The sequence below is a fragment of the Pleurodeles waltl genome, chromosome 2_2, assembly GCF_031143425.1.
Source record: "Pleurodeles waltl isolate 20211129_DDA chromosome 2_2, aPleWal1.hap1.20221129, whole genome shotgun sequence".
Lineage (NCBI taxonomy): Eukaryota > Metazoa > Chordata > Amphibia > Caudata > Salamandridae > Pleurodeles > Pleurodeles waltl.
The window spans coordinates 329,241,752-329,264,948 of NC_090439.1; positions in this window are offsets into that span (position 1 = coordinate 329,241,752).

Genomic DNA, 23,197 nt, shown 5'->3' on the forward strand with positions numbered 1-23,197 from the left:
GAGAAAGTCAGTTACAGAAACAGAAAATATAGAAAAAAGGATAATTCAGGGATAACAAGAATTTAACAAACATTAAATAGAGAAGTAAAAAACAGGAGGGAGTATAAAAAATACACAAGGCAAAATTATTTTACTGGTGGGGAAAGGTAAAAGGTAGGGAAAGGATAATAGCAGGACTGACTGGGGTCAACAGAACCATCTGCTACGGCGCTGGTGGTGGTTCCACCTGCTGCTGCACTGGTGGTGGCAGCCCCTTCACCTGCTCCTCTAGTGCCCTCTTTGCCCGTGGGTGCTGATATAAGAAATAAAGAAGATAAAATAAAGATTAGTGGTACAGTTAATCTCTAAAAATAATTTGGACGGCAGACACAGTAACATTATGCTTTTATAAATCAGATAGCCTATTGCCCTATTTCATAATTTCCTAAACATAAGCTCTAGTCCTGATTTTCAAAACCTAAACTACATTTTGAACTACTAATGCAGTGCTGTAAATAATCGTTGCTTCTCCACCCTTTTTGTTAAGAGTGCTGCAGTCTCTCTTTTCAATGAGTACTACACATAACTATGAGATTGTATGAGTTACAAAAAGAAAGGCACAGAGAACACTAACACCGTGAAATACCACTATCTTACTAACAGGGCAGAGGAGTTTGCATCACTTCCTATATAATCAGCCCAAGTGTGGGAACAAGCAGACAGTGCTGAGCACTTGGCTCGCTAAAGTTGGATAAGATATTATTTGAAACAATAACATAAGCTTAACTTAATTTTGAGTGTGGGCTGAATGATCTTTGAAATTAAAAAATTAAATTTTTAGAAAAAAAATAATAAACATTTATTCCTCACCAAGCTTGACAACATCGAAACCCAGGAGGTCCTATTCCCTAGCAATGATGTACACCCAGTGGTGCGTCAGCTGCTCTGTTATGCGCTGCATCCTGTGCTGCAGAGCACATGCTGATGTACTTTCTCGCACAGCAGCTGACTCTCTCACAGGGCATACCATCTCCCAGGCCTGCCACCTGCTGCCAGCATGGAGGGGAAGTGGCCCTGGACCCAAAAAAACAGTGCAGCCACCTCGGCCTCTGTAAAAATGGAGTGTGGCTGCACCCCTGAGCTGCACCAGCACTCACAGGGTGTGCCACTTGTGGTGGCACTGGCGCTGCTGCTTGCTATTTCTTATAGTTCTGACATGGGGCTGGGTGAAAATAAAGGTCACAAAGCAGAAAGGTAGATCTGAAGGAAATAGAAAACTAAAAATAGTACAAAAAGTCATAAAAAGTCAAACAAAAAAATACGTAAATTACACACACAGAAAAACACACACTGATAAAAAACTAAGTAAATGGTGGTGGATGAGTGAGATGGGAGAGGATTGTCACAGATTAAAAGAAATTCAAAATAGGCCCGGCACCATACAAAGAACAGCAGAGAAAGCAGGTAAAACAAAATAGCTGTGTGCCTGTGCACCGCGTGGTACCATTTGCATTGGTTTTCGTGTGAAATATACCAACAGAGTGAAAAAACAGCAAGCTGAGTATTTTTCAGCCTGTTTGTGGAGTTGTGCTGAATCTTGCAGATTAATTTTTAACTCTGCAGAATTTTGTGGAGCAAAACTCTGTAAGTTCCACCCAGGCCTACGAATTCTCTGTTTTAAAACTGTGCACACAAGCTAGAGTAGTAGGCCTACAGTCATGTTTTACACTGTCACTCTAGTGGTTGAACATCATGTGTTTCAGTCCACTAGTGTCACTTAACATACAGACCATGGTGCTCTTTAAATCATACACGAGGGGCTTTCAGGGGAGATATATATATTACTTAGGAGTATAACCAATTTCAACATATTTTTGTGGTTAAATCACAAGTTCAGGTGCCTAGTTAGCAGAGTCCCAGTGCACAGAGTTAAGAAAACAGCAGATGCAGTCCAAATAATTGGGTTGATCTAGCAAAAAGAAACATTTTCACACAACAATAAAATTAAATAAAGCTGTTTTAACTCCAAACTATCCAACATAACCAAACTTCATACTATTTATGTAACTTATGTTAAATATTTTCATACTAAACCTAACCAAATTGGGGGAAATGTTGTACTTTAGTGGGGGGTAAGATTTACCATTTTAACTTTAAACTGATCCACATTAAGACAAGTGTTGGATTTTGTGAGAGAGGTCCAGATTTAATATTCCCACTTTAATCTTAACGGAAACTGGGAATGTGCTGACCTTTCGAGTGGTAGGATTTACTATTCCCAATTGAAACTTTAGCACTTGAGGAAATGTTTCAACTCTGTGAGATTCAGATTTACTGCTTCCACTCCAAACCTACCCATACTGGGGAAAGTGTTGGACTTTGGAGTGGTCTGATTTACTATTTCACTGTAAACTTAAACAGTTTGGGGAAAGTGTTTGACCTTTTGGAGTCCCATTTAATATTCACAATGTAACCACATTGACTAAGGTGTTGGACTTTGGGGGGGGGGGGCTGGATTTACAATTCCCACTCAGTACTTAATCACTTTGAGGAAAGTGTTGAACTTTGAAACGGTCCCGATTTACTATTCCCACTCCAAACTTTCTACAATGCGAAAAGTGTTGGACTTCGTTTGAGGGACTTACTATTTCTACTCCAAACATAACCACAATGGGGAAAGTGTTTGAATTTGGTAGGGGGCAGATTTACTATCCCCATTACAAACTTAACCACATTAGGGAAACCTTGCACTTTGTGGAATTCAGATTTAATATTCCCACTTCCAACTAAAGCAGATTGAGGAAAGAGTGGAATCTTAAGGGAGGCTAGATTTACTATTTTCAGTCCAACCTTAATCACATCAGGAAAGATGTTATACTTTTGGAGTGGAGGGTGGATTCAGATTCACAGTTCCCACCCCATTCTTAAGCACACTGGCAAACGTGTTGGACTTTGGGGCTAGGGGTACAGTTAGCATTCTTAGCAGTCACATTCCAAACTTAAACATATTCTAAAAAAAATCTCAAAAACAAACTTTTTTTTTACAATTATAAATCTATAAAACATATACTTATTAATGCATTTGTTAAAGAAATGTATTTAAAACAATATGAAAAAAATGAAATTAAAATGACTAATTAATAAAATACTGATTTAGGAATTAACATTCTTAAAACCATAAATTAAAGATAATATGAAATATTTTAAACAACATTTCAAAACCTCAAATCTTAATTAAAGATTGGTATTTAAAAAAGCATACATTTTATTTCACAAACATTCAAAAATTAAATAAAACATTATGAAATGTTACAACATCACTAAATAACCATAAAAATTAAAAAAACAAAAAGGCATCAGTTTTTAATTAATACTAATTTAAAATAACATTTTTAGACAAAATAAAAAAAAACGTTTTTCACCCAGTGTTTCCACTAACCCTACAACCTGCTCGCAAAACACATACGATCAATGATATACATAACAACAACAATTAAGACATACACAACGAGTAAGTTAAAACATTAAATAAGCTAGATCACACACCACAATATTTAAAAGCAAAATATTAAATACATTGATGTTAAAAAAGGCAAAAAACAACAACATTCTTGCCTGCAAATAAAATTCAATCACAATATAAAAGACATCACAAAATTATTGAAACAACATTAGCGATTAATGATAATTTTTACATACCATTAAAGTTATCCACCAAATTTTCTGTGTTCTGTAATTTTCTATTAGCTACCAACATTTCTCATCAAACATAAGAATATGGGCCTGATTTATACCTTGGCGGTATGTATACCAGGTCTCAACTGGCTATTTACAATGGTTACAATTCTAAGCAGAAAATACATTATCAAAAGCCAAATTTCATTACAAAGAGTTAATTAAAGGAAAGGCACACAGTGCCCGGTGTACATAGCAGATATATTCAAAGTGCACTCTGTATGAGTCTACCTGGGCAGAAAATGTCCAATCAACCAAAATGAAAAGAGAGGCTATAATCAATTAAAAAAGTAATATGCATGTTCTGTGTTCGAATACCATCATGTTACACTCATGTTTGGCAGCCCGCAATTTTACACAAGCATTTGCAATGCAATGGGTCTCGCATTTGCTCGAATTAGAGTTATTAGAGTTGTAAACTCCTAACCGGACTTTTCTTGACATATAAATTGAAAATGTAAAGTAAAACAGTTTCACATAAGCGAGCCAATTCACAATGCCACAGCCGCCATGAGAATGAGCACAAAGGAGAGACAAAGAAACAAAAAGAAGTTCGCTTACAGTCAAACTTATCTGGAAAAGTGCAATTAGCCATGTAATAGCAGGCGATGGTCAAGGTGGTAACAATGCCTCCCCAAGGAGGGACAAATGTAAACCATTTACCAATGTCATCAAAAGATTTTTTAAGGGCAAGCCCCTGAACGAGTGGTAGTGATAGGCGTGTAGTGGGCGTTGTTAAAAGCCCAGATACACACCAACATGTCAGAAAAGCAGTGCTTGCACTCTTCTATGCTCGACCTAAAAACATGCATGGCAGATTTCTCTGCAGGCAACCCTTTGTGCTTCAACTCAGGGCCAGAAGGGGGTTGTCGCAGAGATATGGCAGCAAGTGCTTTAGATAGTAGGACGATGTACACCAGGGTCTAACTTTAACCAGCATAATAAAAGCCATTGTCTGACATACATTTTGAGCCTTGGCAAAAACATATTTTAAAGAGCTAACTGCATTAAAAAACAGAATGACTTTCGTAAACAGATCATCTATGAGAAGGACAACAAAGAATGATGATTAAGTACTTTTGCAATGTTAAGCAGCCCGTAAAAGACTGCAAAGTAAACACAAATGTGAGGTGAGTGAGAAATATGCCTTAGGTGGAGAAAAAGCCTCCCATGTGTATATTTGAAAGCATTGATAACAAAAAGACATTGAGGCTGTGTTGTCAGGCCGGGTCTAAAAAGCACAGCCTAGACACTTTTCTAAGCAGAACAGGAGCTCACTGCTTCTGGGAGCATAGGTGAAATGCAGTTCGGGATAGGAGTTTTAACACTGCAGTATTAATAGAGACTGAACAATTTCCACTACCAGGTGGTTAAGGGATTTCCGTTGGCAATGCATGAATCACAAATGCTGAAGAACCACCAACTTGTTTACATAGTACTGGCTGGCAATCTTGTGGTTACAAAGTGGTGCAAACCGGTGCATGTATCATGCAATGTAGTGGTTCTATGTTATCAAACTGGAAGTACAACAGGCTCAGATGGGTATCTATGTAGAACCATCAAGCCCTCCTCCTGCGGCACTAGTCCTTGGACTGTGTGCATTTATCTGAATCTCCAGACTGTGGTAAAACAATACTGAGACCCAAGAGGAATGGAGGGTTTAGAGAGGCCAAGGTGGTGGAGCCTCAACTAGCAAAGGCTAGATCTGTAGTGGTACAGACAGAGGTATTAATTTATTGTAATTTCTGCTCAACTGAGTTGCACGTTTGGCTGGAGGGGGCTGTGCAAGTTGAGCCTTTGCAGGAAAGGCCCTGGGAAGAGGTCACTCAGTCACCTAGGCTTCCTCCACTTTGCTAAGGATTAAAGTGACAATCACCTGTGCACAGTCTTTAAGTGATTAACAAACAAAACAATAGCTGAAAAGATATTGAGCACAAAGATCCTAATGACAGGACTAAGTGAACAATGCCCTTGAGGGATATGGGAATCCAGCACATTTCAATTACATTTATCAAATATTCAGGAACGCTGAAAACAAATACAAAGGGTTGAGTTTGGTGCACTGTTCCATTTTGCTATTATATTGACATAACTTTGGGATGTAATTTCTGGTGAGTGCCAAGTAAACTGTAATGATTTTACACACAGATTTCCACATACTATCCATAACATTTGGACTGCTTTTTTTGTGAGCAACTAAAGATTTTTTTATAGAAACATTATCTAGTACCTGGAATGCATCTCTAGTGAAACGGTGTGGACCAATAGTAAAAAAAATGTTTTTTTAAATCGTGGACCAGGGAGAACAATAGTGGTGAGGTAAAGTATGGAGCAGAAGATTGTGTAACAATAATAAGGTGTTGAAATAAGAGCCTGAAAAGAAACAGAGTGGTTGTGTCACATTTTAGCCTCAAATCCTTTGGTTTGCGTGCTAGTCAATCCGCCATACAAAACTTTGATTCACTGTTAAAAATCCCACATACTAGAATCATTTTAATTCAGAGCATAGTACCCATGTTAATGGTCTGTAGAGAAGTACTGGTATCAAAATGTGTTTTGCATAAACAATGACCTATATAAATGGTGTTCAATACAGAAGCATATTATTACAGCACAGGGATATGAATTCCACGCATAGTAATAACAACCATGGGCCATAAAATATTATAATTTAATCAGTGTAAGCCACAAGTTCATCAGTGTACGTTGTGTGCTTTTCGCAACATGCGTTTCAATATGTGAACTGACTGTCTCAAGAATCAAAAATACGCCAAAGAACTCTTTTTTTCTAACTTATTGTGCCGCTGTAGACGTTCTGGCCCATCATTGGAAGTAACATGTGAGAACAACTGTATATCAGAAATATATATCAAACAAGCAGATTTAAAACACTTTCAATGAGAAACATAGAAAAGATAAAGGTGTGAATGTTTCGATGACAGCAACTGAGCCACTTCTTTTAAACAATCTATCCAAAAGATGGTTTCGATTTTCATGTCCATATGTGGAACGAAAAATGAAGTCTGGTGACAGATCTCCACATCATAATATGCTCTGCTGATCAACCTCGATTGAAAAACACGACCAGACTAAGCCACGGTTAAAAATAGTAAAAACCCTTAACCTCTCGCATTTGTGTATCCAGCCGATTTCACAATCGAGAGGCATCACTCGGTTGTTAAGACAAACAGATCTCTCTGTTGAGGTAGGCAAAATTGGGTAATTATTAGAGGCAGAACTAAAAGTCTCCTAATCACGTCAATATTTTATTAAGAAAACAACCTAGGTACTTCAAAAGACATTCACCGCAAATACGAGAATCTTTCCACTAAACACCTGCTGTCACAACGGTTGGTTACAGGGATACGTCGCACGTTATAAAAACAAATAATAATTCCAGCCCACGTTCACTCTGCTTTGGCTAATACAGTAACGTAGCATCGCATAAGGTGCTACTCAAAGGTAACAACGCATGAGAGACAATCAACAGTGTGCAAGTAAAACACAAATACTTAAGTCGACAGTCCTCCGAGCGAAAATGGTCTATGTTCACACGCCAGCAGGGGGTGATAAGATGCTCATCCTGCACACGGTATCGCACAATCCAATGTCTCAACTGTAGAGAATGAAATATGTTTCAAGAGTCGACAACGTAAAAACAGAGGCTTACGATAAAAACAGAAACAACAATGAATGAGGCGCCGAGGGCACGTGAACATCTGAAAGCCACTGGTAAATGCACCGCTTCTGAATGCTGCCAAGGTCTCCCCGGGAATCCCCGGCCCTGTGTGCGCCGCTGAAGGGGAGAGAATGGTAAACACAAGCATTTACAATGCAACGGGTCTCGCGTTTGCTCATGTTAGAACTGATCGCGCTGTAAACTCCTAACCCGACTTTTCACCTATGGCAAAAGTGCATTTATGTACATAACCAGAAAAAGTTAAATTAACTATGTAAAGCGCTGGACTTCTGCCAATCGAGATCACGATTGCAAATTAGAGAAAAAGTAGTCCACGAGCCCGATGGTAAATAGCGAGCCTCGCATGTTTTCTGTACTTGGTCGCTGCGCTGGAGGAGGGCTAGCCACCGGAAAAGGCATGAGGTATGCGTGCCTTTGACTAATGAAAGCAAGCAGATTTTAATAAGCAAGCCCACGAACCAATAAAAAACACTGACGTGATGTTGACAGGGCTCCGAGCCCTTTTCTAAACACTAAAGCGTCTCGCTGTGATACGCATGCGCGAGCGCATGCAATGCAGGCTCGACCCTAAAAAAGAAGAACAGTTTATCATGTTAGGCAAAAGGACATGGTCCCTAAAAATCAAGAATATGAAAGTAAGTATGAATAAACCTCAAGTTCATCCAAGCCAGACATTTTTCATTCTGACTTAGGGCCTGATTTAGAGTTTGGCAGTGGGGTTACTCCATCACAAATGTGACAGATATCCCATCTACCATGTTATCATCCCATTATATCCTATGGGAATCATAATACAGCGGATGGGATTTCCTTCACATTTGTGACAAAGTAACCCATTCACCAAACTCTAAATCAAGTTATTGGCCTTTTAGGTCTCATTCAACTATAGAAGTGTACTTCTAAGGCCCCAGGACCTAATAGAAGGAACTTAGAGACTCACAGGGTGTCAGACAGGGACCAACAACATGGTCTAGTCCAGGTCTTGTTGCCACTGGCCAGTAAGGTACTTCCTGAATAAAGGACTCCTACAACCTGCTGTCTGCCTCTCACCACGGAGGAGGCCAGCCAACTGACCCTTGGAATCCACTTCTTTCTCCTGAGTACATGAAGGAGCGGGCCCTCAGGGCTGCTCTCAGGTCATGGAGAGCAGGCCTAATACTCTTCTGGTTTTACACACACCCAGAAAGAGTTTCTGAGGTGAGTGCATGGAGGTGTCACATTTATGCCTCAATCTGGCTAGAAAGGTGGGCTGAATCCTGGACACGTCCTAGCCAAAAGGTTAAAAGTATATGGGGCCAATCCTACCCATTTATCAGTAGTTCTTGTTTACTATACTGTAAACATGCCCAAAATGCCATGTGTCAGGGCATTTTCAAGATGGCGAATGGTAATCCTAGAGTCCTCCCACATCTAACGCTAAAATCCAGTTTGAAGCAGCTATTTTACCCGCAACAACCTCAGAAAAAGACATCTGGTAAGACAAAAGCAGAGTCATTCAGCAATTGTCTTGGCATCCTGTTCTCTCCCTTTAAAGTGTGCCCCATGTGTTACATGTTGCTTAACATATCTGTCAATCACCATTGGACAATGTGTTGTGCAAAGCAGGCTCACATCTCCCACGCTGCATATTCAGTGGAGTTCAGGAGGGTCATTATTGGCCATTCAGGCCAGCCTACTGTTTGCTCCTGGAAATCATTTCACACCTATATCACACCTATTTTGTGCCTGAGAACTTGCAGAGGTTTATGCTAATTAGCCTTCTGACAGTTCAGACATGTGAAGGATAATTTATAAAAGCTACTTTTCCTTAATAGTTACTAAAAATCCAACTTCAAAATTGAATTGGATTTTTAATAACTATTACAAATAGTTGTTTTAATTATGTTTGTAGCTAGTCCCATTCCTGAGATGTAGCATTAGTATGTTAACCTGTACTCTGGTTTTCTGTGTAGTGCAGCTGGGTCTGCCACAGAAAAACTAACTTGTTTAGTCTTTAGCTGTACAGACAAGGTAACATTAATTATTAACCTGTCACACTATTAAATACCAGCCTCCCTGCCTCTTGGGCTAGAAAAGGCTACATAGGGTAATTCATTAATATTTAGAAGGGAGGTTTTCAACTGTCAAATGGGTATTTTAACAGGTGAGACTATGGGTTTACACTGCAACAGCCAGGCTACGCAGGGTAGGCCTGAAAGCATGTTTGCATTGTAACTATAGTGACTGGCACGATAGGTGCTGCAGTCTACAAGTGGCATTTAACATCCAGTCCGCAGGTGTGCATTTTACACCATATACTGCAGACCTACAAACAAGGTAAATGGCCCACATATGCCAATCAGGAATAAGCCAATTTAACTATGGTCACAGGGGGAGCACAATCACTTTACTACTGATTAGCATGGGAAAAGTGCACAATGCTCTAAAGCCAGCAATAATATAGGGTCCAGCAAAAGTTTAAAAATCTGTGGTGACCACACAGAAAAAGGAGATTTCCTACTGTTTTCCATTATTGTCATCTTATGATTAACACTCCAGGCAGATATAAGCACACCATTGCCCGATCCCAGTATGCACAAGGCTTCTATTCTCTAGTTAGTACATCATTGCTAGTTTCTAGTTATCATGTTAGTGCCAGTGCCAAATAAGCACACAATTTTTATTCTCCTGTTAACACGCAATTACCATTTCCCACACTAGTTCAATTCAACTAAAATTGCACATTTGCAACTAGTAAAACAATTACATTTCACTTATAGTGGATTGTTTGTAGGCAGTATTTTAGTGATGGTACCCAGTGAACAATTTATAGCTAATGCCTACTAAACGGACCATTGGCAGCTCCCATATACATCAACTCCCCCAGCAACTATCACCTTTAGCCAGTTGGTAGAGAATAGGAAGTGCCTTCAGTTATCAGAATTGAAAAGCTTCAACAACCCCTCTTTCCCAAGAAGACACCAGAGGCCCACAGTGCTACTTCCAAACATAATTGTGACTAGGGGACAGAGCTGACAATTTCAAAATCTTATCTTCTTGGATGGATCCAATAGTGACCATCAACATCAGGATACGATTCATAGAGTAATACCAACATCAAGCACCACACATAGGATGAGGACCCAGGCATGGAGGAGTTCAAGGCCCTTTGGGCTACTGTTCAACTGAAATTCTCTGCCATTCTGAAAGTTATGTACAGAGATAAGATTCACAATTTAAGAGATCACGTCGAAGCTGATAGGCTAATCGAAGTAATTAAAGGGGGCAGTTTGGGTCAGCGAGCTGTATGCTGAGGAGTGCACTTGTTTTGTCCTGGTCCTCTTTAGACCCGGGGTTAAGTTGTCAGTGCAGACTATCATTATGGACACCCAAAGGTCAGAATAGCCATGAAGATACAGGGTAGGATTATCCAGGGTGGGGGGCATGGGGCAGTGTTAAGGGGGCACTGGGTGGGGAGTAAATTAGGGGAAAAATAAATAAATAAAAGTCGTCAGTGCCCTTTTCCAAGTTTTATTAGGGTATCTGGCAAGCTGAGATATTAGTGTGAGTGAAAACCCTGAATCACGAAGATGGGGATAATGGTTCAAATTCTTACATGGAACGTCAATGGGCATAGGACGGCAAAGCAATTGCATTAAGTTGCCACAATATTTGAAGGATTATAACACTTCAGGAAACCAATCTCTCTGAGAAAGAATGTTTGAACCATTTCTATAAGCAAAAATGGGTTTGAGATATTATCTGTACTGATCAGATCGGTAACATGAGAAGCATAGCAATACCTATATAACGGAATCGGGAGCCAACCATTATTGGGAATGAGGTGGATCAGAATGGTATATGGGCCATCGCTAATATCCAATCTCGCAGCAAAGGATTCACGTTGGTGGGTTATTACAGCCCCAATGTGGAGGACCCTGGTCCACTAAAAGTTTTTTTTTCTTCAGAAACTACTATCTTTCCCCATCCAGTAATTATGGCTGGGGGTTTCAATACAATTCTGGATTATAAGCTAGATATGTCTGATAATAGAAAGGCTAGGGTCCATCCCAAAATGCAGGTGTACCTAAAAACATGATGAAACAGATGGGACTGTGCGATATATGTAGGGTATGATCAGGGAGGCAACAGGGATACTCCTGCCATAGTAAAAAGTATGGCAATTTTTTGAGAATAGATTTTTTTCCACTGTATCGAGCCATTTGCGAGGATGTTAGTTCAGGGAAGCATGTCACGGCACACCTATTGGATCATGCTTGAATTGTCTTAGTCTTGGTGCTTTCTACAGAGCTGAGACCTAGACAATAGACATTAGACATACCTTAAAGGCCAAATACCTAATCTTGTCTTCTCAGTGCTGCCAACTATCCAATGGAAAGCTCCGAACACCTGTGTATTGGACAGACCACCTTGCCATTCCCATCACTCTGCTCAGCTTGCAATTAATACATCTAGGTCAACTCAAAAGAGAAAAAACAATCAGATCCTTCAAAAGCTTCCCCAGTAACAATCTAAATCTCAAACTCATTTCTTCCCCTGCTCCTTCATTGTCTAACATCAACACCCTTCTAAATGACTTCAATACATGTTTGTAAAATCATGTAAACATTCACACTCCACATAAAACCCACAAGTCTGATGACTATGTTCTATCCAAAGACAAGTAGGAAAATAGGAGAAAAACAGAACCCTAGCTCCCTCATATCACTGAGGTCCCTCCACATAAATTGTAGACAACTCATCCCATCACACAAGCCAAAGGCAAGTATTTTTCAAATTAAAATCAATGAAGCTGCCAACAGAAGTAGAATTTCCTTAAAGAAAAACGAACACTGCATCAACTCACTGCTTCACCCTCCTAGCCCAGTCTCCTTGGACAATATATTTTTCAGTGAAACAACTAAAGAAGTTCAAACAGCACATCTACAATTCAAAGCATACTTCTCCTCTGATACCCATAGCTCCTCATTCTTCTACTACACAAAGGCCATCCTTTAAACTTCATTCTCTCGGAGACCTTACCAACATTCTCAACTCCTTCAAAGTCACACCTATGAAGATAATGTCTAATCTGTCTTTCATCTAAGCCCATTCTAAAAATGCTGTTTCACCCCCTCTTACCGTCAGTAATGTCTCCCTCAAGGCAAATTCCTTGAAATTTTCAAGAGCGTCCAGATCCTCTTACTCATCAAGAATCACTGGACTATTAGGACCTTGCCAACTATGGACCTGTCACTTACTTATTGTTCATCAGAAAGATCAATGAAAAAGCAGTCTATGCACAACTTTAGGATCGCATCAGTGCCAATCATCCTTTGCTTAACTAGCAATCTGGCTTCATGTCACACTGAAATAGTTTTCGCTAAAGCACCTTAAAAACCTTAGAAAATGCCATTTTGACCACAGATAAAGAATAGCTCTTTCTTCTGGTATTGCTCAACCTCTCAATAGGGTTTGAAACCAATGACCATCCCACTCTGATGTCCATTTAGAAATCTCTGGCAACATTCTTCACTGGCTTTCCTCCCACCTGTCAAATAAACACCAGTTTGTTCACATGGGCAATTCCCCTTTCACCTGTGGATTCCCTCAGTGTTCCTCCCTGACCCCTGTCATTTCATCCTTTACATGAAGCCCATTTGAGCTCTACTTACCAAAAACAGCTTACAAATTCTCCTGTTAATGACACACAATTATAGTTGAAAGTATTTTCTGCTCCAGACATCTAATGTTTCAAACACTGCCTGCATATCATCCAGATCTGGATTTCCTGTACGTACATGATGCTTAAGCGCACCAAATCAAAATGTCTGCTATTTGCCAAAAACAACAAGCAACACTTGGAATGTGGCAAAACCCTGCTATATGGCCTCCAAGACTCCACAGAGGCCGCTATTAGGGCATCCTAGATGCTGTAGCATACTGTATCAGCATCCTGAAGAAATATCACCACATCTTCCGCAATATGATGGAACACCACTTTATCCCATTGCTAGCCTAAACCGTCTTTGAAACAAGCTGCATACATTACAAAGCTATCTGTACCACTATTTTCACCTATCTATATGGCAAGCTCACTCTCTCCAGCGGCTTTAAGCACACTTGCAGTCAGGACACCATCAAACTGGAGACAAAGAAGTGCTAAAAAGAAAAATACAAGAATACAAGGCAACAAGCCTTCTCCATCTACACACCCAGGATCTGGAATGACATCTCCATATCTATTCGACTGCCTCAACTGTGCTCCAGTTTAGATAAGAGGTAGATAAATGCCACTTTAAAGAACACTACATCATGATGTGGTTACAGTCTACTCTCACTCTTGGAAACCAGTTGCCCAAAAATCATACATTCACTGTATCTTTGTCTTTGAAAATTGTACAATGCTTTATTGCTTTTCAGCTAGGTTAATGTTTTAAACTACTGGTAATGTGATACAAAGTTTTGTTTAAAAAGGCTTTGGCCCTCGTATGTCATTGGTAGTAAAAATTGCCTACCGCCACGGCGAGGGCGGCCAAAAGACCGGCTAACATCCGTCTGCCATATTATGACCCCAGCTGGATTTTCGCCACAAGAAGGGTGGAAATCCGGCTGTGGTCATGCTAGCGGACGGTGTTAAGGTGGCGCTGCTAACACCAGCAGCTCCATGCCAGTAGACCACAGTCAGCGGTGAAAAATAATACGGCCTGGTGGTGTTCTGCTGGTGGGCCCTGCTGGTGGTAGCAGCGCCCTGTACCTATCCCCTGCCGTAAGACCCCTTGGATTCAGGTAAGTCAGGTTTCCGACAGGAGAGGGGGGTGGCAAGTGTTTTGTGTGTGTATGGGGTGTGTCTTCATGAATGTGTGTGTGTGCATGCATGCGCATGAGTGTGTAGTGTTGATTGTGTATGTGTGTGCATGTGTGAGACTGCGTGTATGAATGCAAATGAGAATGAGTGTCAGCGTGTAAGTTTGGATGTGTGTACGGATGTGTGCATGAATAAATGGATGCATTAGTGTTTGAATTCATGTATGCCTGTGTGAGTGAGTGTATGAATGCGTAGTGTGTGCCTGTGAGTGTGCGTATATGGGGGGGACTGGAAGGGGCATAATGGATGGAGGGGAGGTGGCTGGGGGTAGTATGGGGAGTGTTGGGGAGGTGGACCTCCTACCAGTGACAGGGAAGGGATTCCCTGTCACTTGTAGAGCCTACCGTCATGGTTTTCGTGGCGTTACAAACACCACGAAAACTATGGCGGTAGGCAGGGTCATAATGCCGCCGGCGGGACATTAGCGGCCGCCAGGTTGGAGATTGTTATCTCCAGCCCAGCGGTTGCTACTGCCATGGCAGTCGGTGTGGTACATTGGCGGGCTGGCTTCAGCCAACCCGCCAATGTCATAATGTGGCAGTATGTACCGCCAGCCTGTTGGCGGAACTACCGCCACATTAACACCGACCGCCGGGGTCATTATGACCCCCTTTATTTCAGTCACTAGGGTCATAAAAGCACATGACAATACAAAATTATAAATAGATAAATATTTATACAGTAAAATCATTACAGTACCATTTACAAAACTCTAAGAGCCTTAATACTCATCATAAATGTTCTTCAGTGCATATAACTATTCATAGAAACACATCACATAAGTGGGGATAAACTTTTTGCTCTGAGAATTCACAACAGCAGTAATCAGTGCCAGGTCGGTGTCTGATCTAAGAATTCGAAGAGCAACAAAGTTGCTACGAACACCCAACAATCTAAAGGCAGGGGTAAGCTATTTCCAATGAGAGGTTGCATAAGCAGGGCAAACAAATAAAAATGAGGCAGGTTTTCGATAGGAACATTACAGGCTGGACAAGTGGTTACCCCCTCCTATGACAATTGCTGGTAAACAATCTTAATGGTAAATTTACTACACAAAACTTGAAGTACAACTTCCTGTCTTTAGGGACCGAAATTGCATCCCAGAAAGTCATGTGAAAATTTGGAATGGAGTACTACACACAACTCCTCAGAGTCCACAACCCTCCAATACTGCTTTTTTAGGTCATTTTTCAATGTGAAGGGAAGAGTGGCTGGGAAATCCCAAAGCTCGCTGAGACCAAGCATATATAATGACTCTTTGATGTATCTGAGTCAGGGAATGCTAATGGAATGATCAGCTTCCACTACAGCCTGCAGGGATACAGTGTAAGAGGCAGAGTCCAAAGCCTCCTCCTTAATGTCCAAGTCCCTAAAAAGAGGAAGCAATGGAGTGCTCAGTGGAAGAGAGACAAGCTTCCTTAGGAAGATATTCCCAACAGGTGATTTTTCTTGGGCTTTAACATGGCCCCACAGTTCTGCACCACAAAAAGGGCAGAACTCACAGCCTTGGCCTCGTAGATCTGAAGTGCTGGGCGTATAGGCTTAGTGTAAGGAAGGCCAAAATCCTTGATTAGAGCCCCTGTAATTCTCTTTTGCTTCAACACCAGCTTGGCAATATGTGATTTCCAGGACATATTCTCTGATAACATTAGGCCAAGATAACTAAACGATTTCACCTTCTGAAGTGGGATACCTCCAAGTGTAATCTTCCCTTTAAAAGATATATGAGGATTGGATGACATCAGTTTAGTTTTAGAAGTATTGATTTCCAATCCCCGAGAGTAGCTGAACCCCTCAAAGCACATAAGGAGTTTCCATAAACCTCACGAGGTCTTAAATATCAAAAGGTTGTCATCTGTAAATACCAAGACGGGATCTTTCTGTGTGCATATAGATGGTGCATCTGCCTCCACTTTGAGTAGGAAAGGAACAATGTTATTAATATATAATGAGAATAAAGTTGGAGCAAGAACACACCCTCGGCTTACTCCCCTTAAAACTGGAATTTTGTCAGTAAGCTGCCCCAGATCACCCCACCTGACGTGTGCATAGTTGCCCTCATGAAGCTGTAATAATAAGGAAGGAATGTGGGCGGGGACTACCATCCCAGAGAGGGCTTCCCACAACTTGTTACCAAGCACTAAATCAAATGCAGATTTCAAATCTACAAAGGCAAGATACAAATTCCCCTTGCCAATAAAAAACGTCTTCCAATATAAGAGCAGAAACCAAAAAGTTTGATCAATAGTGGAAATGTTCTTACGGAAGCCAGCTTGCAATGAGCTAAGTGTATCATGCTGAGACATCTAATCCTGAATCTTCCCCAGAAGACTGTGGCAGAAGACTTTCTGCACACAGTCCCGTAAGCTAATAGGCCTGTAATTGTGGGGTAAGGCTCTATCGCCCTTTTTGTAAATAGAATCTACAACAGCACCCTTCCATGACTCAGAAATTTGTGCCACCACTAGCTATTGCAATGGAAATGATAGTAATGTATCTTCACCAGATTTCAATATCAGTTAAAAACAAATCTGGTGCAACACCATCCGGACCAGACGGCCTGCCACGCTTTAAAGTGTATTATGAATGCACAATATTCCAGAGAGGAAACAACTGCAAAGGTAAAGAGTTAGGAGTTTGGTCAATGGTGGGAGGAGGTACCCTATCAAGTTCACATACCATACTGAGATAATCGACAGAATACTTTTGGCTACAATGGTCTACCCACTCTGGTGTACCAATTTTCGTTGTAACATTCAATACACTATTATCAGGGCCATGCGCAGCCAAAGATCAGAATTTTATTCAGTTCTTCTCAAGTGAAGCATTATTTAATGCAGCCCGCCACTTATCGTACTGCTCACGCTTGGCTTCACAAATGGCAGACTTATAAGACTTTCTAGCTATACGGATAGCAACTACATCTTTGGATTTGATGGCTTTGATCAATAGTATATCCCGGCATTCCTTATTAAACCAAGGATGTTTCCCTTTGGGCCTTCCACCACCATAATCAATACCTGACGTGTATTTAATTGCTCTCCAGTGGTTACAAGACCCGCCTCTAAATGCACCAATAAGGTCCTCAAAACAGCATTCACAGAGCTTTGGATATATGTCCGGGCTGCTACCTTGTGCCACTTTAAGTGGCGTTTATCATTGGTCATACTAATATCCATTAGTGGTATAGTATGGATATTAATCGTAGACATTTGATTACACAAGACAAGCATTTGGACCAAGAGCGGATTGGGATCACTCTCTGTTCTCTCAATAACTGTCATGTTAATGACTAAAGGCCACAGTCTTATATCAACTAAACAACAGTCAATCCTACTTGTGTGGTGAACCTTGTTGTATGACAACCCTTTGTGCCAGGTTTTGTCCTACTATTGAGTGCTCTAAGCCCAAACAGTTTTTAGCTGCACAGCTACTTGTAACCGCCTTTTGATGAGGGGAATGTCCAATGAAGAGACAGACCATACCCAATCCTCCTCATGAGCAAACCCAAGATCATCCCGGTCAAGAGGTTCAAACATGACATTGAAATCACTTGCCACAATAATTTTGAAATGCTGGGAGCATTGCGTTAAGAACATTTCCAGAACATGGACGGTACCGGAAGCCAAAACCCCCAACCTCTTTTACATAGATGTTAAGAATGATCACACCTACGTTTGCCCCAGATGAAAACCCGATGCCTCATATGTCAGGGAAGTCAATGGATAACTGAGATAGACGGCAGTGTCATTTTTTAGCCCATATAGTTAAACTGCCATGGTCTGCCCCTATTACTAGGAAGTGCTGATGAGTAAATATTTAAGTACCCAGACCGAAAGAGTAGATCGACTGCCCAATTTTCCTGAAAAAGATAGAAGTCATGGTTCTCAATGAATTAAATAAAAGCTGGAAGGGAGACAACAGATCTTAAACCTGCCACATTCCAGGAAGCGTAGCGCACCCCAACATTTTGAGAAGCTAACCAGAGCATAGATATGGTATTAGCGCAATTTAGTAGTTGATCATGAGTTGACTGGTAAGATTTATCAGAAGAAGAGGAGTTAGTGGGCTCAGAAACAAGAATGGGGGAGACACCAGTGCCAGGGCAAATTGCATCATATGAGAAGGAAACAGGAGGTGGTAGATCTAAAGTGGTCTCAGATAATACTCTAAGTCAGTCATTATCATTTAGACTGGATGAACTACACCCCAAATGGGGGGAAAGACCAGCTTTGTGATGCAAGAGAAGCCTCAGGTATTTTTACTTGGTACAAAAATTTATAGGTGCACACGTCCTAGAATCTAGAGCCACCACGTTGTCTACCATACTCTTGTCCCTAATTGTTAGTCCAATCATATCATAAGGTGTGACAGGCTCAGGCCTTCTAACTGCCTCAGTTGTATATCCTCACATATCACAGACTAACAGCCTCTCACATGACAGATCCAATGAATCGGCTTATTTCTGATGGATTCTCCCCCTTCCCTAGGAGCAGGTGGATGTAACTTGGGCACAGTAACCATCAAGACGTTGTTGGTAGATTTAGACCACGATTAGAAACATTATCATCCACTGATCTAGAAAATTGACAGCAGACTATTGGTTCCATAACCGAGCCCAGACCATTACACATCAAGAGTTCCAGTCCTGCTGCCAGCTGGCCAATGCCCAACACAGGGAACCAACTGGCAGCAGTGGAGCAGGTAGTGCAAATGTGAATCTTGTTTCAGGTTGACAAAGGCAAGTTAGACAACGGAGCCAGGAGGTCTGAAGAACTAAGGCCCATATTTATACTTTTTGATGCAAATCAGTGCCAGAGCAGATTTGCATCAAAAAGTTTACGGACAGCTAACGCCATTCCAATGCGCCAGCCGGGCACCTTATTTATGGAATGACGTTAGCCGGCGCTGCAGCCTGGTTAGCGTAAAAATAAATGACGGTAACCGGGCAGCGGAGGCGCAGGGAAGACTGGGGGTTGTGCGCCAAAGAATGGTGCAAGTCAGGTTAGAGTCAAACATATTGGCGCCAACCTTACTTGCGCTATTTTTTGACGCACAACCCCCAAGGAAATGACTCCTGTCTTAGCAAAGACAGGAGCCATGCCCCCATGCCCAATGGCCATGCTCAGGGGACTTCTTTCCCATGGGCATTGCCATTGGGCACAGTGGCATGTAGGGGGGCCCAGGTTAGGCCCCCCCATGCCACTTAAAAAAAATATATATTCTTACCTGCACTTACCTGCACTCACCAAGGATGGATCCCCCCATCAATGGTTGTCCTCCAGGTGTTGGCTAGAGTGGCAGGGGGTGTCCCTGGGTGCAGGGAAGGGCACCTGCGGACTGTGTCCATGGTCTCCCACCATGGAAATGAGGCCACAGGTCCCTTAACGCCTGCCATGACCCAGGCGTTAAAAAACATCGCAAATCCGGCTAGGCACCATGTTTTAAGGCCCGCCTCCTCCTGTGCGTCATTTTGATGCCGGAGGATAAATAAGGCGCACATGCCTTAGAGTCATTTTTTGCACGTGAACGCCTACCTTGCATGTCATTAGCGCAAGGTAGGTTTTCATGTCCAAAAAATGACTCAAACTCCATAACTTTGCCGCTGGACGGGTCTAGCGCCAAAGTATAAATATGGAGGTAAGTTTGTGCCAAATTTGCATCAAAAATAATTACGCAAATCTGACGCAAACAGAATATAAATATGGGCCTAAGTATGGAGTTATTGGCACGATTCAAGGTAGTCATCCCATCTACTGGCATTATCTGTTTAATCATAGAGATTAAGATAGTTACCATAGACTTAAGCTCAACCACCTCACACTTTACATCTTGTATGTGGGAAGTTTACTAGGCCTCAGACACAATAGGGTTGAAAATTGTATCTACTGTCAGACCTGCCATGGTACTTATATCAGGATCATCATGTAGATCTGAAATGTCATTTAAGGGGCTAAAGCGGTTACTACAAGGTAGGACATCACTACCATCACATGGTGACTCAATCACTAGTACTAAAGATGCTGAATCATGCTTTTTGAATATATCTGGGATTTCCCTGTGGTACAACCCCAAGTTAGCAGGACAGCACATAATCTGGGTGCTTCGGAACATTGCGAGAGGGAGAGGTTAATATGTCTTCGCATTCAACCAAGAGATTATCAATCCTTTCCATTACACAATTGTTTGCTGCATGCTTCTGCCTCTTATGTTTTTTCTTGTGCACCATCCCAGCCTCAGCCTTGGTTGCCTTCCTTTTACCCATCAGTAATACTAAATTCAATAAGTGGGTAAGCCCTTGAGGCTCAACTAAATCAATAATACAGCTTTCACCAAAATGCAACAGAACAGTGGAGCCTATAAAAGCCTACTTTATAGAAGATGTTAGAGGGGTGGCCAGACCAGCCTCCTTTGGGCTCCAAGGGGGATGGGAGGGCCCTCACTTAGCCTGGGATTCTCCCGGGCATGTCCCGCACTGCTAAAGAGTGAAAGCGCTTATGAGCGCGAGTCAGTGCCAGTGTGTGGGTGGGCCTGGGACCACCTCCTGGGGCCCTGAGCCTGGTGGCACCTGCAGTCTCCCTTTGAAACTGATGCTGGTGCTGTTAGCATCCTGTGGTGGGGGAGAATGAAAGCAATTTTGAGCATGAGTCAATGGTGGTGTGTCGGTGGGCCTGGGACCATCTCCTGTGGCCCCGAGCCTACTGAGACCTGCGTTCGCCCCTTGAAAGTGGTGCTGGTGCTGTTAGCGTCCTGTGCTGCAGAAGAGTGAAAGTGCTTATGTGTGTGAGTCAGTACTGGTGTGCCGGTGGCCTTGGGACCGCCTCCTGGGGCCCTGAGCCTGCTGGGACCTGCGGTCCCCCCTTGAAACTGGTGCTGGTGCTGTTAGCGCCCCACGCTGTGGGAGAATGAAAGCGCTTATGAGCACGAGTCTGTGCCGGTGTGCTGGTTGGCCTGGAAATGCCTCCTGGGGCCTTGAGCCTGCTGGCAACTGCAATCTTCCCTTGAAACTGATGCTGGTGCTATTAGCATCCCATGCTCCATGAGAATTAAACTGCTTATGACCGTGAGTCAGTGATGGTGTGCCGGTGGGCCTGGGAAAGCCTCATGTGGCTCTGAGCCTACTGGGACCTGCTGTCTCCCCTTGAAACTGGTGCTGGTGTTGTTAGCATTCTGAGCTGTGGGAGAATGAAAGCGCTTATGAGCGTGAGTCAGTGCTGGTGTGCCTTTCCTCCCTGGAAAGTATCTGTTTATTGTTGTTTCCAGGGTCTCCCCCAGATTTTTATCTCTGTTGCTGAACCCTTTTGCAGATTTTTTGTTGGCATGAGATTCTGTGCACTTGTGTTCTCTCTGTAAAACATGGTACAATGTCATATATCTGATTGGCACATTTAATTGACGTGTAAGTCCCAAGTAGATGGTACTACATGTACAAGTCAATAAATGTAGGTAATAAGATGAAATGTCCTTGCACAAGCTGCCACATATAAGGCCAGTTGCACGAGTCCTATAGATTTAAAATATAATATCAGTGTTTGTCAGCCCTAGATAACATAAGTACTCAAAGATATAGTTATATAGTCAAAATCTCTTTTATTCTCAACCGTATTCAAAACTGTATATGATTCACATCTGTAAGCACATAAATAGCTAAGAAATCAATTTTGACACAATAAATCCATAAAACATATATCTAAAAATTCCATTCCTAGCAAACTTCAGCAATAAGAAACTTCAGCCTTTTACACGTGTTTTGCAGCGAACTAAGCCACTTCTTCAGGGCTGAAATAAAATTACTGTATACCTAGTAACACTCCTTCTCTTCAGTAGTGCGTTTCATTCTTCTGTAATTTAAGAAGCATTACCAATCACCCCTGAGCCAGACCCTATCTTTTAAGACTACAAGTTCAGATTTGGGTTCATCACCCAGTATAATCCAAAGCATATGTGTAGGAAAGTACCATCTTGCCTGGCATGTTACCCCCATTTTTCACTGTATATATGTTGTTTTAGTTGTATGTGTCACTGGGACCCTGGTAACCCAGAGCCCCAGTGCTCATAAGTGTGCCTGAATGTGTTACCTGTGTAGTGACTAACTGTCTCACTGAGGCTCTGCTAATCAGAACCTCAGTGGTTATGCTCTCTCATTTCTTTCCAAATTGTCACTGACAGGCTAGTGACCATTTTCTACCAATTTACATTGGCTTACTGGAACACCCTTATAATTCCCTAGTATATGGTACTGAGGTACCCAGGGTATTGGGGTTCCAGGAGATCCCTATGGGCTGCAGCATTTCTTTTGCCACCCATAGGGAGCTCTGACAATTCTTACACAGGCCCGCCACTGCAGCCTGAGTGAAATAACGTCCACGTTATTTCACAGCCATTTTACACTGCACTTAAGTAACTTATAAGTCACCTATATGTCTAACCTTTACCTGGTAAAGGTTAGGTGCAAAGTTACTTAGTGTGAGGGCACCCTGGCACTAGCCAAGGTGCCCCCACATTGTTCAGAGCCAATTCACTGAACTTTGTGAGTGCGGGGACACCATTACACGCGTGCACTACATATAGGTCACTACCTATATGTAGCTTCACCATGGTAACTCCGAATATGGCCATGTAACATGTCTATGATCATGGAATTGCCCCCTCTATGCCATCCTGGCATTGTTGGTACAATTCCATGATCCCAGTGGTCTGTAGCACAGACCCTGGTACTGCCAGACTGCCCTTCCTGGGGTTTCACTGCAGCTGCTGCTGCTGCCAACCCCTCAGACAGGCAGCTGCCCTCCTGGGGTCCAGCCAGGCCTGGCCCAGGATGGCAGAACAAAGAACTTCCTCTGAGAGAGGGTGTGACACCCTCTCCCTTTGGAAAATGGTGTGAAGGCAGGGGAGGAGTAGCCTCCCCCAGCCTCTGGAAATGCTTTGTTGGGCAC